The 19285-nt window shown below is 38.0% G+C and overlaps 1 long non-coding RNA gene across 2 annotated transcripts in view; it reads left to right on the top strand.

Moving 5' to 3' along the window:
* LOC130418872 (uncharacterized) overlaps positions 1-17048 on the top strand; it is a 44900-nt gene extending 27852 nt beyond the window's left edge. For both annotated transcript variants that reach the window (XR_008906440.1, XR_008906438.1), the window contains 5 exons: positions 1136-1204; positions 10665-10695; positions 11178-14215; positions 15001-15086; positions 15460-17048. This is a non-coding gene — a long non-coding RNA (uncharacterized LOC130418872). The remainder of the gene's footprint in view (positions 1-1135; positions 1205-10664; positions 10696-11177; positions 14216-15000; positions 15087-15459) is intronic.
* The last annotated feature ends 2237 nt before the right edge of the window (positions 17049-19285 follow it).

The following is a 19285-nucleotide window of genomic DNA, read 5'->3' as shown; positions in this document are numbered from 1 at the left end:
AACCCACACATGTATATGCAAAAGATTGCAGTACACTGCTTGGTCACACAGATGGAAGGAGATATGATGCTGATGATGCAACACACACATGTGCACATGCTTGTGTATTAATGTAACATAGTGCTAAATATGGTAAATATACGTATATGTATCATTGATGTTTTGTGGTGGTGTGCATTAATGCTTTATATATATATATATATATATATATATATATATTTTAAGTGCTTACAAATTTTGCCCACTAAAATAAGTAAGAAATAATCAACATCTTTGATAAAAGAGATGCATATTTCTTCCCATTGCACTCTCTTTAGTGCCCCATTTGTGTTTTGTGTCCATAACCTCTGTTTGACTGCTGATACCCATAAATATCACCTGACGTCTGAGAGCAGTTTTTCTTGTCAAAATGAAAAAATAACAAGTTGGGCTCTGTTTCATACTCTGTGACTCATTATCCCAGTTAGAGAGACTGGGTGTCAGTATATCACCCTGAGAGCTCCATCACCTGACCTCAAACTAGAACCCCCACATACCTCTGTTGAGTGTGAGAGGGAGAATGTGGTTTATGACCTCTGAGAGGGATCTAAAGACCTCTGAGAGTGTATGTGAGTTATGGTTGGACCCAGTTGTTCCTGGTGTGTATGTGTTTGTGAGAGAGTGTGTGCAAGTGCAGATGACTTATGGCAGAGTCCAGTGGCTGCTCTGATGAAGGGGCGTCCGAATTTATGGCTGTGCCAAGTTCACTGCTTTGACTTGGATACAGAGCAGACCCTTAACTAGAGAGAGAGACTGACACACCCCTCCATTTACTCTACCGTCTCTTAGTTGACTTTCTGTGTTTAGTATGTCATGTGTCATATGTCATGACATCACAGAATGGGGAACAATATATAGTGTCAATGCAAATATTTTTGTTTATTGCTATTGTTTACATATTAAAACTGCATAAGAAAACTAGAATGTATGTTTGTGTGTACCACTGCATTTTGCATTCTTTTACCTTATCACTATTATTAAAACTTAAACAATATATTGATGATATATAGTTATTTATTAGGGGAATTGTCATATTGCTCTTATGTTACGGCATTGCTGCGAAGGCTTCTAATGATGTTTTCTATTTCTGTTTCAGACCCAATCTCACATAGACATGGACTACTAATGGGCATATCTATATCGGGATGTTTTGTATTGGACACGAGTATGTATACATGTGTGTGTGTGTGTGTGTGTGTGTGTATGTGTGCTATTTGTTTGAGCGCTCTTGGGAATAGTGAGTGAGGAAAAGAGAGAATAAATAGCACACACAGCTAGCCTGCCTCCTGTGTCTCATTGCTCAGATCTGATTGCAACATAAACATGGCGTCTCAATCCAGACTGCCCTTTCTAAATGATTTTTCACACAGCCAAACAAAGGGCTATTGAAAGCATAATGACTTACACATCAAAACACTTGCATGCACAAACAGACACAAGCTGAGCCAGCTCAAAGCAGACCTCCTTGAGTGAGCGCTGACATATTTTTACACTTATTGTAAGACTACATGCTCATGCATATACAAGTCTCTATCAATTAATAATGAATTAAAAATGCTTTGTTATGAGGGTAGTCTGGACCCACACTGAGTTTTTTGTAAGTTACTTTGGTAATAATACCTTCGTGATAAATATAAATATTAGTGAAGAATGACATATTAGGCTCCTGATGAAAGGAAAATGTTAGCATGATTTTATGTGTGTGCATGTGTCTATATAATGATTATGGGTATATGTATCTGTGTGTGTTGTTTATAAAAAGGTATACTAAACACACTTCACCTAATCTTACCCCTTTGCTGGTTGATTTAAACCCGTTCGCCTGTTGATACACGGTACGTCATTGTGCCGGACTTCTTCATCTCGCATCCTTTATCGCTATGGAGACATCTGGCTCGATGGTTTTTCAGACAGAGTACTGGCTGCTCTACATTAGAAACTAAAAATACACCCAGTCTTCTGAAGTTGTGCCACAGGAAGACAGTAAACCCTTTCATTCTTTCCACCCCCTTTATTTTAAACAGTCAATGAATCCGTCATATCTGGAGAACAGGTGGCACTTCCTCTGTGTCCCACAGTGCCGAAACTCAACTTTACATTTCTTAACATCACAGAGATGCTGCTAATGCTCCATGTGCCCCGTGCTGTATTTTTAGTAAGGATAGCTGTGCTTTTCTTGGAAGACCGACTTACTGACATATCCATACACTAGAAAAAAGAGACAGGATGAAGAGAGTAAGCGTTTAAACAATGATGATGACAGTAGAACTGAGAATTACATTAATATTCTATACAGAATTATTTCTGTAGCAGTTTTTTACAGTTTTGTAATGTTGCATTAAATGCTTATTTACATAGATATTAATAAACACAAAGGTGCAATAAATTATTAAAAACATATACCTGTATACATATAACTTGAAATAGCCTACCGGTCAAGTTTTGGGACACTTACTCACTTATGTGTTCATAGTTCCCTAAATTTAAGAAAAATAATGAAATCATTAAAATGATGAGATAAAACAAAGGGAACAATGGGATTTATGTTGTTACCATAAAACAAACAAACAAAAAATAAAAAATCTTTTGACTAGAATTTGCAGAAACGTTTTCTTGTCTTTTTATGAAGCATCTTATTGAGGTCTCACCCTGAGATGCTTTATAAACAATATTTAAGAACTTCCCATCTATTCTGTGCTCTTATTGGCTGTTTTTATATCATTTAGTCAAAGTAATCCATTTTAAAAACATTTTTTAGTTTAAAATGTTAGTTTTATCACAGAAAAACCATGACATTTTTGTCTACAAAACTAATTTCAGACATTTTAGCACACATGAGAAACATTTCAGTCAAGTGTCCCGAAACTTTTGACCGGTAGTGTACATTGAATATATGGCATTATTGCAAAATGTTCATTAAGATGTACATTGATGAACTACAGTAATTGGAAAAATCCATCTTTTCGCTTAAAAAGATTGACAGGTCAATATTTTAAATGAGAAATGATCACAATAATAATTTGATTATGATTTTATTGTGGGAGCCAAATATGCTATTGCAACTTTTATTTCAGAATATTTCCATATTTTTTCATATCTGTTCTAATTAGACCTGAATAATTATACATATGTTTTCTTCTCTTGTAGTTTTTAAAATGTGAAAACCAGATATTTCTCATTTGAAATATTCACCTGTCAATTAGTGCATTAATGTTTTAGCGAAAAGCTGGGATTCCTCTAACTGGTATTCAGGAGGGAATAAATTTAAAGGGTATGCTTTAATGACCTTTAGCTGTTTTCGAAGGTTCAGTAATGTGTGTGGGGGGTCTGGATGTGTGTTTAATGTGCAAGCATGGTGTCCCGCTCTCTTGTGATTGCTGTAAAAATACCAATTAACCCAAACCAATTAGACAGGAGCTCTTTAGTACAGGACTTTACCCCCTCCCGCACTTCCAATCTGTCCAATCTTCTTTCTGTTTGCATGTGGATCTGTGCTTGGGTGCATGCAGTGATTTGGTCGGTGTGTCTGTTTACAGTGTGTAAGAGTGTAAGCTTAATTACCAGTCCAGGATATAACCGCGGGAGCCCCCTGAAATCCAGTCGATGTGGGAGCGCACACACACATAAGACATACTCTTGCCCTCTTCAGCCATTAGCTTCATGTATGTTTGGCTTTCTTCCCCCCTGGTGGTTAATGCATGCATGCCGTCGAGCGGCTCCTTCTCATGTTTAAAGGTGTGATTAGGCCTGATCTCAGATCAGACGTTTGTGGGAGGAAATGTCCTGCTGCTGTAGGGACCAGGCTGTGTTGTCTTTGGCTTTACTTTACCCTCCCTCCGGCCCAAACCATCACCTCTCTACCTTTCTGTAGACCCATCTGAAGTACAGTGCTGCCACTCTGATAATATTACTGAAAAAAAAACAGTCAATGAATTCTGGATTGCTGTAGCTGAGAATGAACAGAGGGGAAAGTGGGTCGAAAATCTGACTTTTGGGATGAAACTGGAACTGTGTGGTTCCTGTCAGATCTTCTAGAAGTTTTAATTCTTTGCAATATTTTTTAGTTGATGATATAACAATATATACTTAATTTATAGCCTACGAAATATCTAGATTTTATAGATTTAGCATTTACAATTTTGTTATACATTTAGATCAGCGCTACACACATCATAAACAATGATATCATTATTTCTACCTCTTATTTCATGTCTGCTGTATTTTAGTGGCTCCTGGGGTTCTTTTAATAAAGAATATTGAACAGCTGCTTTTATATATGACTCATTTATAGTTATAGGCTATAATGTAAGCTTTATTCATATTACTGTGTATGCATCTCTCCCTGACAGAAATATAAACTGTGTTGTAATGTTGTAGTCAAACACACGCGCCACATTCTGTAACGTAAATTGATGATAAATGAAATTATAGTTTATTAGTTTAATTCTTCACCTCAAAAAAAAAACATTCCAACAAAGGTTTTTGTGAGGTAAGATGGGATTTGGGTGCAGCGTGTGCCCTGTTGTTTCTGTATTTGTGTCATGTCACAAATGTTAAAAAAAGACCAACACAGTGCGAGGAAAGAAAGAGAAAGAGTAACATGCTCAAATTGCCTGTGATTGATGCCCTGACTGTCTCACTCACTTTGTGTCTTTATGACAAAATCAAAACATTTTGCTTTGGGAGCTCAGTAGCAGGCAGTATCAAGCAGAGATGTAAATTAGCATCTTTGCTTTTGATTGCTTGCTGGGTAAGTTCACCTCACAGCCACGAGGCTTCAAAACAAAGTACAATTTCAGGCAGTCGTCTGACGTCAAACACAACTGCTCGCTTGTTTGGCAGAGTGACACACAAGTAAACCGTAATGATTGCCTTGTTTAAGCGTTTCTCTCACTCACTCGCTCGCTCACCGACTGAGCGGCAGCTTAAACCAGCACTGCGCTTTCAGAAGTTAAGGAGTTTTGAAAGTTAAAAGAGATATTTTTCTCAGGAGCCAGTGTGATGTTGCCTTTACAGCTTTGGTGGAGAGACTCCCAGACGTTGCTATTATGTGAGCGATGATAGTCTGAATCTGACAGCCTTCTGTACTAGAACTGGCAGTTTGTGTGTGTGCGAGGGAAAGAAAGAGCGAGCACATCATGCTTCTCTTAAGAAATACACTTTTCCCTTGCACTGTCTTTAAAGAACCTTGTTAAACACCAAAAGCGCAGCAGCGAGTCTCATGCAAAAAAGGCAAAGAGGTAAAAACTAAACTTTCAAAAAACGGTTCTAATCGTGCTTGGCAGGTTGGAGAATGTCAGGGTGAATTTGAAGATGTATTTGCGATGGTGTCGTTCAAGTGTTTAAAGTCTGACCTTGAGACTTTTTTCAGTCTGAATTGTGTTAGTGTTCCTGCCTTCTATCTCGTGACGTGCCGCATAGAATCACAACATTGTTTATTCACTTTGATTTGTCAAAGATGCGTGCAGGAGTATTGACAAAATATATCCAACCCCCAAACCCAGATGTGCTCTTGCGAGACATTGCCAGTGCTGCCTGCGTGTTTCATATCTTAGCCCCTTATCAAAGAGCCTCGCTGATGTTTCGGTGCTGCCCTGCTTCTACTCAGTAAAACATTGATTAACTGTATGTTTGAAGGCCGCGGGCACCTTTCTAAAACGTTAACCTCTTTCCATTCATGTCACACTTTTTTATTGTCTCTTCTCCAATAATATTTTGCTTGAGAAATATATGTACACATCACACACGATACATACTTCTTGACGTTTATGTGTGTGACACTTATAAGACATAAAGGTGCTAACTCACCAAATGCATATAAATGTATAAACATGTGTGTTCATATATAATGGCTATACAAACAGCACACGCACATTCTTTTCCTCTGTCTGTGTCAAGTAAATGTGCACATGCATTACGGATCCATATGCTTAGGTGCAGAGATCTAGCAGCACTTGATATAAAAGGTACTGTGACATTTCTAATTTTCCGTGCACCAGCCCTCTTCATTTTCTTCCCTGCTGCCTCTTGCATGCAACAGTAAGCCTCTAGGATTGACAATAATTACACCAGCACGCAAAATGAAGAGCGTAATGTGAACACAGCTTTGCCATAATTGCCTTTTCATTATTTGCTAACAGTGAGCTATTCAGTCAGAAGAAAGAGATTGCACAGTAATTGGCTAACAATAGGAAACAGGGACACTGTTCAGCAGCGCTGGTAATATTTGTGTTGCCGCGATGCCGTTTTTTCCAAATAAAAGTCTGAAGCATTAAACTGTAATTTGAAACTACAATTTCCAGCCTGAATGAAAATGCTGGTATTACCATGAGCTCCTATTTAGAGTGGAACATCCTATTAGCTGTATTAGCTGCGGAGTTGGTTCGCTTCCATATTCGCAGCCTCCAAACCAAATGGGATTTAGGCGGCTTTGTTTTTGCCTCTGTCTCATTGAGATGCTCGCAGACGGGAATGCCATAGAAACACATCACAGAACGCGCAGGCTCTCTCTGGAAAATCACACTGTCTGTGGTGACTTTTGATGGAATGTATGACTGTATTACAATTCAAAATACTGAATGGCTGAAGGCAGTACGAAGAGTGTGAGGAGGTGGTTTTGCAATAGATAGGTTTGGTAGATTAAGTACAAATGTAGGAACAAATGCATTTGTTGATTTTTTTCAAATATAGCTTCGTTTACAGAATTGAAACGATCAGCTTGTTAAACTGACCAAATAAGGGTTTTCCACTGTTGTTGTGTATACTCTGATTCCTTTTCAATATTCACTCTTCCTTCTTTTCCATTTAATCTCACAGCATTTCAATGTTAGTCAATCACAGCCATTGAATCAGCTTTATTCAGGTAAATGAATTAAGTAAAACCACTCCAATATTCAAAGTGCATCTGTAATCAGTTTTTGGATATAAATATGAAGAATTGCTAGTATTATTTTAACTCTTGTAGTATGGTTTAAAATAATACTCTTAAATTGCCCTATTATTTCTGACCCATTCAAAGCCAATAGGCAAAAAATATTGAAGCTTTGACCCTGTGTGTATCACTTGTGGGTTTCATTTAAAAAGTAAAATCTTAAAGTTATCATTTAGGTGATGTTGGGGTTTCACAGACACCAAACACACCATGAAATTAAAAACCTGTAATGTTTTTACTTTATTTGTAAAACCATTTCCTTTTATAAAAACGTAACACTTCATAACTGTATATATACAATATAACCAGAATGGTTAACCCATACCAACCATTCACCTCCCCCCAAACATGCACCAAATATTCATGAAGGTAATCAAACATCACAATCAGAAGAACCTAGGAAATGACAAGGGGGGAAAAAACGAAAAAACTGAGGAAAAACAAAATCAATTGACACATTAGCAGCACAGTAGCAAGGACATCTTTAAAGTAGACCTGAGGAAGGACCCCCATATTTTGTCAAACATCCTTTATCTGTCCACTGTAGAAAAACGTAGCCTTGCAAGCTTGATGGGCCGAAATCATTTCAGCTAACCATTTAAAAAAAACTTATTGAGTTATTGAGTTATTGAGATTGCAGCCAAGTTAGAGCCTGGTCTGAACATCCAAATTTTGCTAAATCGACATCAATATAAATCTCTTTTTCAAAAGTGTGAAAGTAAAGCCTGAAAATACTTTTCCAAAATTGAGATATCTCCGGACAGGACCAGAACATGTGACCATATGAAAAACCCATAATGGGTTTAAAAAGATTTTGACGGACTATTGTGTAATTTTTGCAGCATTAATCACAGCCAACGACTTACTACGGATAAGCATTACGGAGGCTGAGAGAGGACTAAGATGTCATCATGTTTTCAGTTCTTTCTCGAATGAGAGAACGCATTTACGGAATACGCTCCTGAGCAATTGTCCATTTAGGTCTACCGTAGAAACTACATGGCGAATCCCATGTAAGGGGACCCGTGGTGTAACGAAATAACTCATTCTGATGTAGTAAAAACATAAAGTCTGTGTAAAGTCTTCATACACCTCTGAAGATATAGTTATGTATATTCTCTCTCTCTCTTTCTCTCTCTCTCACTCACTCCCTCACTCTTACTCTATTTGAGGTATGTGTCGGTGTCATAATTATCTAATACAGTTGGTCTACTGCTCTCTTATTTAGCAATTAGCTACATCAAACTGATTGGTTTGGCTTCCTGAATTCATCCCTTTTAATGTTTAAAGACTGACTTTGTGCTTGAAGGATTTGTTTGTATATATCCTGCGTGTGATGAGAGCTTTTCAAGTAATTGGCTCCTCAGGGACAGCACTTTCTAATAGTTATAGCTTAATTACTGCCTGTATGAAATGTTCAACTGCCCTCGCTGTCTCTCATGCCGGCTTAATTGCATGCAACAAGTAAGGGAGTCTTTTAATTTTGTACCATCATACGGATAGACTGAACTTTCATGGAAACACACTGGAAATTTGTCAGGGAGTAAATAGTGTCTCATATGGTAATTTTATAGGACAACCAGGAAAAAAGGCTCTGAACTTATTCATACCAATACTCATGTCTGCCCCTCCTTTCAGGTTGATGGGAGGGCGAGCAGAGTGTGTTTCTTTGTGTCTGCTTGTGTTATGCAGTAATAGGCTTCTGCTATAAGAGTCTGCTAAAAATTTCAAACGATAGAGGTATTGACCAAATATGGACTGCTGTCTCTGATTAGCTGTTTATGTTACTGAATGCCTTTGTCTGACTACTTAAACTAAGCTGTTGTTTATATCATTGTTATTAATTCATTGTGATTAGACGTCCATGCATAGCTCAAAGCGTTTAGAGTCTATCTCTTTGAACTGACAATACTTTGTTCTCTATCCACAGCTCCCTGATTGGAGATTTAAATATTATATGCAAGAACAATTGAGAAATTTAATGTAATCCTTAAAAAAATATGTTGAATTAATAGGCCGAATTATAATTCTCTTGGCTATTCCATTAGACATTCATTATTCAAAAGAGAAAAAAGGCAAGTGAACTTAATAGGAAAATATCATTTCCTTCTTATTTATTCATAACTGAGGGAGAGGGAAATTCAGTGAGCTCTTTAGATCGTTTAAATGTTAATATGCAATATTAGTTTATTTTTTGGTATCATTGTTTTTTTCTTAAAAATAGGGATGCTCAATGTCATTTTCATAGGCCGAGGACAAGTACTGATATTTTTATTCCAGAATTTGCTGATACCGATGCCTGTACCTCTGCTTTTTTTGTTAGGTGGCAATTTTCCAAGCACAACACACTGAAACTAAGTAAAATAGAATAGAACAACTCCTCCTCAAACACATTATGAGAAAATACCTAATTTTATGTCTTGTGCCTGTCACAAACTTTCAAAGCACAAATTTCAGTCAGTTCTTTCAGGTATGTCACATGAGGTATTGGTCTTTGGTATCTTTTATACGAGTACATGAGCTTGGTATCGGGCCCGATACTGATCCTGGTGTCGGTGCATCCCTACTTAAAAAAATATTCATTGAAGTTCTATCTATTTCGAATTCTTTTTGTATGAAATGTTTTTATGTTTTTCATGTAAGATATTAAAGAAATATAATTTCCAAACCATTGTGTGTGTTCAGGTTTGAGAGCAAGATTTTCTCACCATAGTCAAACAAAACTACTTAAACAATTGTTTGATATCATAAATATTTTAAAGACACTAGTATTAACTTTTTAAGAAAAAAATCACTTGCCAATTGTAAAAAAACACTAACCCTTTATCTCAACAGGTAGTGGTCTAGCTTTTGTTGAAACCAGTAATTCTGTATCGGCACTTAATGTATTATGGCTCCTGTATGACATATCGCTTATTGCTCCTAAACTCTTTGTAAGTCGCTTTGGATAAAAGCGTCTGCTAAATGTAAATGTACTTCCATCCACATCTTGGTTAAAAACTTGTAACTGGGAGCAGGAAATCTCTTAGGTTAACATCGCTTATGTTGATGAAGAATATATCAATATTTTACAAAAACAACTCTTTTTTTCCTAGCTATTAGGAGAGATTGGGATGGATTAATTAGAGAGATTGTGCCTTAGTTCTGCTTTCTGCACTTTGTGTAAAGATCTCCTTCTTCCCAACCAGATCTGGACTGCTAAGTGCAGGTTCAGTGATGCTGTACCTTTTCCAGCTGAACCTCAGATGTTTATCAGGGATAGAGAGACAGAAACAAGAATGCAAAGAAGACTAGGCCTTTGTTTGGCTGCTTCATTCAATCACTGTGATACTGTATACGATCTTGCATTAAACTAACATTACGTCTAAGTGGCTGGGAAATTTTACATACATTGGGAGACATTAAGTAACGTTATGTCAAGTCAACTTTATTTATATCACACTTTTTACAATTTTCATTGTTACAAAGTTCAAATATCAAACAGACTATAAATTCCTATATGTAATTTATTTATTAATTAAGTATACATTTTAAATAGATTTTAAGGTATTCAGAGTAAAAAAATGAAGAGACTGAAAAAAAAATGTTTAAACTATGTAAATGAAGGGAAAGGGGAAACAGACACAAATAAACATCTATGTTTGTTCAGATTGTTAATTTCTTCCTCCATTCCTTCCTGTGTTTTTGTCATCAGTGTTATTTCAAGAGGTTAACAAGCTCATGAGGTAAGCTGACCTACTGTATACTTACATTCAATAAGGGAGTTTTCTATTAGGAAATTTATAGCATATTAACTATTTATAGTTTGTGTTGAGGTAAAATTATGATTTTTCATTCTATGAACTACTGACAACATTTCTTTCAAATTCTATTATTTTTATGCAGAAAATGTGAAATGGGCAAACTGGTCAAAATAAAAAAAAATGCCATCTATACATTCAAAAACCCTTTCTTGTAAATGTTAGGTATAGGATTGAATATAAAAAGCCTATGTCAGATAAGACAGTTTTATTCAGATCTTTTTATGCAGTCCAATTGCAATTATTTCCTTTGCTCAGGGCATTATGGGAAATCTGGATTCAATTTAAATGAGTGCTGCAGAAATCTTCTATCATATCTTATGATAAGCAGTAGCTGTTGATGTATTCACTATTTTGTGTTTATCTGTGTATGTGTGTATATGCTTGTGTGTGTGTTATATTCACAGTGGTTGAAAACATCACCCTCTCAGGCTAAACCGGAGCGGTTTGGGTCACACTGCAGCTACATAACCTAAAAGACTTAACTACTGGGGTCTGGAAATGGCTGCATTCCTCAAACATTGTCTGAAACATGCACGCACATGCACACACGCACGCACGCACAACACACACACACACACACACACACACACACACACACACACACACACTGAAATCCCATCTGCTTTGAATGTTGGGAGAGCTGCAGCTTTTTAAAGGTGCATCATTGCCTCCCAGTCTGGCCCTAAAGGTGACACCTCAACACCTTTGTCTCCTAATCATCCATGGCCCCGTGACCTCATCTCAGGCAGCATGAGAGTAAGTGAAGGTGAAGCATGTTTGTTAGCACTGAGGCCATTTGTCGGCCTTAGGAGCAATGTTAAATACAAGAAAAAGATCAAATAAAGGGAAAAAAATGATTTGGCATGCAGGCACAAACATTTAATAGCCAGTAATTGGCTTTAATGCCAAGTGCGCTCAAAATAAATGTGTTTTGTGATGGAAGCTTGGTTGTCAAATAAGATAAAAATTGGATGCAAAATGTTAGACAGTAAAAGAATAAAACATCAGTTTTATTGTTTATAAAAGCAGACAAGCATTTCAAGATATAGTATATAAATACCATACCATACCATACACTGCAAAAACAAATCCCTTAAAAAACAGATAAATTACATTTTCCTTTATTTTACGGACATTTCCGTTCATGCTTAAGTAAAATTGAATGCAGGACAAAATGTATAAGACAGGTAAATCAACTGTAAAAGTGAATATGTAAAATTCCGTCATATTCATACAGTATTTTGTGCACTATATCTTACAGACTTTTTAAATAACATTTTAAAAGTGATAATTTTTAAAGAAGTCTTAATATTTTAATAAGTTTTAATATTACATCTTGCAGAAATTATCTACATTCTATTAATTATAATATTTGTTGTATTTTAATGTAAATTTGTTTATTTTCATTATATAATAAGGCTAGCATGAAATAAGCGCATATGTCATTTGCAAAATTAGCATCTCGCTGTGCCTGCTTGGCTACACACTCATACATCCATACATAATATGATATAGTTTGGTCACCTGGACAGCTAAACTGTATGTGGGGGGAACCTCCTCAGTACAACAAGCTGTTATAGCGGCATTGACTAGTATTAGACCTGATAAAGTCCTGTTAGACCATGGTGCTATCACATTTCTGAACATGAGAAAAATAACATTTTAGCAAGGGGGTCAGGTGGAGAAATGGCACCTCTAAATGAGGGTTAAGGCCCTATCATTGTCTGTTCTTACGCTGCCTCTCCCTCGTCAAATAATAGCAGTGACCTTCGACGGGCTGTGGGCCTGTTAGGGCTCCTGGCGCTGGAGAGAATCCATTCACAGGGGCCGATCGGAGCAGCCCCGCTCCAAATGGCTTTTTCTTCCTGCACACAATCAGCCGAAACAGCCGCTGAATGAAAACACTGATTACATAAGAAAGGTCCTCTACTGGAGATAAGACATCCACCTGAAGACGGAGGACATCATCCTCTCTGTCTTCATCTCTATGTTTTTGTCTTTTTCTCTCGCTCGCTCTTTCCTTTTAAGCCCTTATCTTTTACCTTTATTCATTCAGCTTTTTGAAACTCTGCGACTGAGAACTTGATTTGAAATATGTCAGGCCTGAGACTAGATTAATATGTTAATGTCTGTACATTTTTTAATTAAGTAAGATTAACAGAAATTCTGTATGATCCAGCAGGGAGCATTTTAGCGTTTCATGTGAAACACTTATTTCACTGATTTACTCTTTTTCTCTTTTCCCGTAACACTCGCATACTCACTGCTTTTTCCCTCTCTTCATTTCTTACATGTTCTTTTGTTTTTCTTTATCTGTTTCTTTTTCTCTTATTGTAGTGAGTATCTCTCCATCGTGCATGTTTGGAATTGAACAAAGTACTAAATAAAGAATGACATTTATAATACATTTGAGAATGATAAATAGAGCCTTATTTCCCTTGTGTGTGTGGAGCATATATGACAGTAAAGAACAGTTCTATTGATCCACAGTTTCATTAGGTGAAAGCAGCTCCCAGTGAAAGAACAACCTAACCTCTATCAGCATTACAGTGGGGAGACATTTGAAAAATATATATGCCATTTAAGTAATTATTTAAACATGCCACGCATAATACAAATTAATTGGCAGCTGCAAGCATTTCATTTTAATGACCGGAGATCACATCCTATTGCTTGATTGAGTTGCACACAACGCCTGTATTTCTGAAGCGTAAGCACACCCCAGCAGACATACAGATGTACTACATTTTTTAACAGTGAGAGGGACTGAGCTAAGGGGATACATTAATATAATGGGCCAGACGACACAGTGCCGCTTTGTGGCGTGGAGGAATAATCCTGTGGCACTCATGAGACACACAAGCCTGTTGGGATCCGCTAAACAGACTTGGTTTTACAGATTTGAGGCTGTATACAGAAACACCTCTGTTGTATTTTTTTTATCATAGCTAGTGATTTAAAGAGTTCAAAGATACATTATTATTATTATTTTAGTAGCAGCATTCGTCCTGTAGAAATCTATTGTATAATTTCACATTTCTTTTACTATTTGAAAATCGTTTTAAGAAATGAGGCCAATTTCTAGCTCATAGCCCACAGAGAATGAGTGAGACAGGCTTAACAAGCTTTCCTAGTTAGGCACTATGAAAGGGGGCAACCTCTTCCTAATATGGTTGCCCAAATAATTTTGCTTGTTTGCACACAGACTATTATTGGCAAAACGGGGAGTTGTTGAAGTTTCGGCGAGCTGTGATTAAGCGGATGTATTACCGTCACAATCTTGCAAGACTTATTCAAGCACCCTGTTCCTGCCACAAAGTGTCTCGCTGATAAGAGCAGGATTCTAGGTCTCATCAATGGAAGCACTTATCTGAAGAGGAAGAGGGAGTGAGATTGAGCTTCAATCCACACAACAATTGTGTATTATCTTCAACGCTTTGAGGTATTTTCTATAACAGCAACTCAACTACTTTGGAATGCTTTTTATGTTTTGCCCGGGAGCTTCTTGGAGTTTTGGGGGAAAACAAACATGTGCGTAGATTAAAAAATTAAATGATTTTTACCGGTGACCTGATTTTCTAATCTACAAACAATGTTCTCTGCAGTTTTTTTTCTTAAATTCATGTGACACAAATGTCTGATTTGGTTCTAAAAATACAATAGCTACAGCGAGCCGTCTCGTGGAGAAGTGTATGATTATTCCAACAATATGCTCTTTTCACACCAGCTTAACTTTTGCCCTCTTTTCGCTTGTTGTAAAATGATCTGGAGGTGTAATCTTAAGAAGTCCTGCAGATTAGGAAGCGAGCGAGTTAGAGAAACTCTTTGGAAACTTATTTGGGCCGTTTTGTTTATCTCGGAAGTGAAACAAAATTTCCCCGCTAAGTTTTCCCTGTCGGAAACCAAGCTTAATTCATTGTAAAAGCACAAAGGGATGAGGAGTGTTTTTTTAATGCCAGGACAAACCGACTTCGGGGTGCATATCACACACTACCTGAGCCACAGAGATTACACCATTGTGAAGAGGGAATGTTATCACAGGCATGCCAAGCACATACTCCCCTGTGTAAAGGCAGCAGGCGAAAAGGACTCTTTAAAACTCTTAAAGAATACAGTTTTATCTATTTCGTGTCCTCTCAGACTGAAATCAAAAGGTGACCCCATATTGCAGATATATTTGGATGTACCCCGCGTGTAAAACTCATGTATCTCTGTGTGTTTTTCTAGACTCGGGCCTACCACAGGGACGTATCACATCCTTCAACACTTTTGCACAAGACCAACAGTTGTCTCTATTTGGAACAAGATGAAAAGTGAGCAGAATAAAATATATGCAAAATGTAATGCCAACATGTGATCCAAGCTGAATGGATCACTGAATCCATTGAATCCAAGCTGTGAGGTCAACACGGAGCCAGTGCGGCCAGGGTTAGACCACCACCCAAACAGTCCTTTCTCTAACAGCCATATAAACTCCAGCAATCCTCAAAACCAGAGATCACAGGTTGTAGGAAACCACTATTCCATATAGGGATTTAGTTTGGATTTAACATCACAAACGCAGGAAAGATGTCAATCTAATAATATCAGATCTCAAGAACTAACATGGTATGGCAGGAGTCACTTTTCTAACAATAAGAAATCCTTTTAGTGCATCTAATATTTTATTTGTATTCTGTATTATAGTGTTTATGACATCATTATCATCGATGACATTTCAGTCCGGATGTCTGAAGAACAGTGGAATGCTGTTTCCTGACTAAGCTGCTGTGTCTGCACTCCGACTGTGTCCTGCTATTACATAATTAAATTTGGACTTGGATGGTGCTTTTTAAGAGATTATGGCAGCATATGTTGCTTGAAAACGTGCCAGCCTTTCAAATAGAGAGAGCTCTTTCATGAATCTTTCTGCCTCTATTTGCCATTGAGGGTTTATTGAAAATCGGAATACACTTTTGTGCCAATAGTTAATGAATTGGTGTTATGATCTTGGGCCAAAGGATGCTGGTGTGCTATAAATTAGAATAAATGCCAGCTGGGAATGAATAAATAAATAAATGTATCAATGTGTCAAGGCCTTGTATTGTATATTCAGTGGATTTGTAGCCCTGCCACAGGCGAATTATGTAACTACTTTATCTGAAATGTGATTGAAAGTGTGTGTTGCTGTTGTGAATGTGTCTCTATAGTAAAAGCTCTATCATATATTTTGTTCCTTTTGTCTCCCTCGTTGATATATTTCCCCCTGTCACTACACAGGCCAAATATATCATCTCCTTCACTTGAAGCCACGCAGGGTCCGTTAAGGTTTAAACTGCTATTCCTGTCATTATTGCCTATTAAATCCAGCGCAGGTCATAAAGGCCCTGCTGGTCCACTGTGTACCATTGAGGTCAGGTGCATTGCACTACTTTATGAGCTCTTTTGTGCATCACAGAGATGCCGTGAAGTTCTGCACCTCACCGACACCTTAACGGATATATGGGCCACGGTCTGTCATCCATTACCCCTGTCAGTGGCTTCGTTCATCAGCTGTTATAGCTGTCCAGTTCTCTTGCTCTCCACCTGAACGTTATGACGCTCAGCCTGATTTAAACCCCACTACTGTACCCAGTCGTTACAATGCATATGGTTAGTGTCTCCCTGTCTCGCCCGCCGTCACATTTACAGCAGTTTTCAGAAAATGTTCTCTTTTACAATCCCATCATCCCCCGTGAGTGAGGGAATGGCTCGCTCTTGCGATTTCAGAGGTCTCTGTTGTGTCCTGTGCTGACACAGGGGGAAAATAATAGAGTTTATCTTCGGGTTTTAAGGGATACTGACACACTGGGTTTTATTTGACTTTTTTTAAAGACATATGTTCTTATGGGAGGTATTAAAGTCTCTGATCGTTAGACACTGCCACAAAGATGATTACTTAAAGCTGATAGGATCCAGAATATTGCTTCCCTTATACTGATATGCAGGAAACGTATAGGACAAATTCCCATTTTATGATGATACAGCAAAATCTGTCTTTGGTGGAAATTGCTTTTATCCTAGTTATCCACTTAAGTGTGTGTGACAGCAACACCATTTCTCTGTATCTTTCTCTTTCCTCCTTACAATATCTCCCCTGTCTCTGTTTGTCCTTTGCTTGTACTTGTCCATAGTATGGCTTTAACATCACATCATTTTTCAATTGGTTGCATTTTAAAAGCATAGTCCACCCCAAAATGAAAATTCTGTCATGAATTTCTCAAACTCATGTTGTTCCAAACCTTTTTGGGGCACCATTGTCTACCATAAAAATGTACTGTATATTTTTTATTCTATTAAACACATAAGAATATTTTTGAAGCATTTACATTCTTAGGAAAACGACCATTTCTGTGGCACCCTTGACTACCAGTTGCTATAACTTCTCAACTGATGTCTGAACGGATGAATTTGTTTAGTTTTGCAATGATGATTCAGTAAATAAAGTTTGTAAGTGGATATATAACTTTCCTGTCAGACACGTTCTGCAATAGCAGTTGTGAGCACAGTGTGTGTAAGTGACATTTGTGTGTGTGTGTTTATTACAGGAAACTGTACTTGTGTGCTTTAGCTTTGCCCTGTTCCCTTAATTTGCCTGCCGAGGAGCATCATGACGGCAGCACGGTGATGACATCATACAGCTGGCTGCGTTTGATGTGTCAGTCCTGAAGGAACCACTTATAGCAATTAGGATATCCTTGAACAAGCGTTTGTGAAACATTGGCTGGTTTTTGGCATTTGCCTCCTGTTTCAGCCTGCTAACTAGCGGGGTTTGATCTGTGATAATTACCCTCCCACCAGCCTCTTCACTCTGACAGTCCTTTTCCCCTGAGATCCCTGCACGCCCAGGCTACTCACTGATTGCATCAAAGTGACAGAAATTGCAACATCAAAAATAATAACTGATATTCCTCTGGCTTTGAATATTTCCTTTTAAATGCTTTCTACTTTGTGTCTGACGCACTGCAAGTGTGTGTGCAGTGGTAAGCTTAAAGCCAAAAAAGCAGGGATAGGGCATTCATTATTGTAGGCCTACTACTATTTACATATGGTACACAATTCTATATGAAACTGAGATTTTACGAGCCATTTCTTCCTATCAGTGTCATAACTTTGAGTTGTGCACGCTTCTATTCGTCATCCTTGTCTTTGTAGATCTGTTTTTTGTGTTTGTGATCATTACCGTTGGATTGAGATATGCAAATGAGATGCTACGCATATGTAAATAGAAAAACCAGTGATAAGCAAAAGTAAATCAGACCTGAAGTGTGCACATTGGTAATATCATCCAAAGGTGATCCGAAGCCATTAGCATTCACCTGGTACACATCTCATATTTCAACATCTTGTCCTGTGTTGACCTTGCGTGAGGACACATTAATAACATTTATAATATATAATATCTGTCTTGTTCACATCTTGTTCTCGCTACCGTGGAGTCGGTATGGCTCTCGGCTGTAATTACCGGCCTCAGGAAGTATAATTTGCAATGTCTCACATGCATGGCTGTCTCAACGCAGATCATTTGCATCAGACTGGTAGGGCTCTGCGCGAGCAGTCTGACTCTAGATTAAAAAGGACAAGTGTGTTCAGACAGCCAAGGTTTCACAAGGATGAGTTTAAAATCATCAGCGGTGCCACAGGTGCCGAGCCTCTGGTTAAATGAATTAAGAGTGTTTGTAGAACTGAGTTAGTTTCAGCATTGACCAATGCTGATTTCCCTCGAGGTGCCCGCAAAGATCTGACCTAGTCAGTATTTAAAACCGTACAAAGAAGATGATAAATGTGGTACTAATGAGACTTCTCGTTCCGCTTTGCTCATTAAGTTTTCTCTCTCTTCGTAAGTTTGTGATAGGCGGGAGAGAGCGAGCATATCCGTTGCGAGCTGAGTAGATTATAGGGAAATTAAAATCAAACACACAATCTCATTGTTCTGCAAATTCCGCCTTTCTGAAACCGCCATAATCTTAAATCCTGCACCCAAAATCCATCCTGTCAGCATTTATAGATATTATACTGATCTGAATATTCTTTGCTTTCATTGCTGTTGTCTTTTGTTCCCTCGCTTATGATAGGGAAGTGTGTTCTTGATACGCGCAGAGCTTTGAAAGCTGTTTAACACCGATTGGGCCCTTTCTGCTCTTAGCGAGGGAGAGAGAAAACCTCTTCAGGTACTGTTGCCGAGCACCTACAGACTCCACCTCCTCCATGATAACAGGCCCGCCCCTGATCAATCAGGGTTGACAGCGAAGGCCTTTGTATGATACTCAAAGGAACAGATGTCTGCCTGAGAGAGCCGTTCACCTGGAGCCTCGCTGGATTACCCTTGGCCTCGCTTTGATGGATTAGCGCGGAAATAAGGGAAAATTGCCTGATTGTTGATATGAAAATATTTGCCAACGAGCGAAAAGTAGTGAGGTGAGGAGGGTGAGGGGCACGTCGCTAAGAGAGCTTATCGCCCTTTCTTCTAACCTTGTCCCGCGTTTCCTACAGA

The sequence above is a fragment of the Triplophysa dalaica genome, chromosome 1, assembly GCF_015846415.1.
Source record: "Triplophysa dalaica isolate WHDGS20190420 chromosome 1, ASM1584641v1, whole genome shotgun sequence".
Taxonomy (NCBI): Eukaryota; Metazoa; Chordata; class Actinopteri; order Cypriniformes; family Nemacheilidae; genus Triplophysa; species Triplophysa dalaica.
This window is presented reverse-complemented; position numbering and strand designations above follow the sequence as displayed.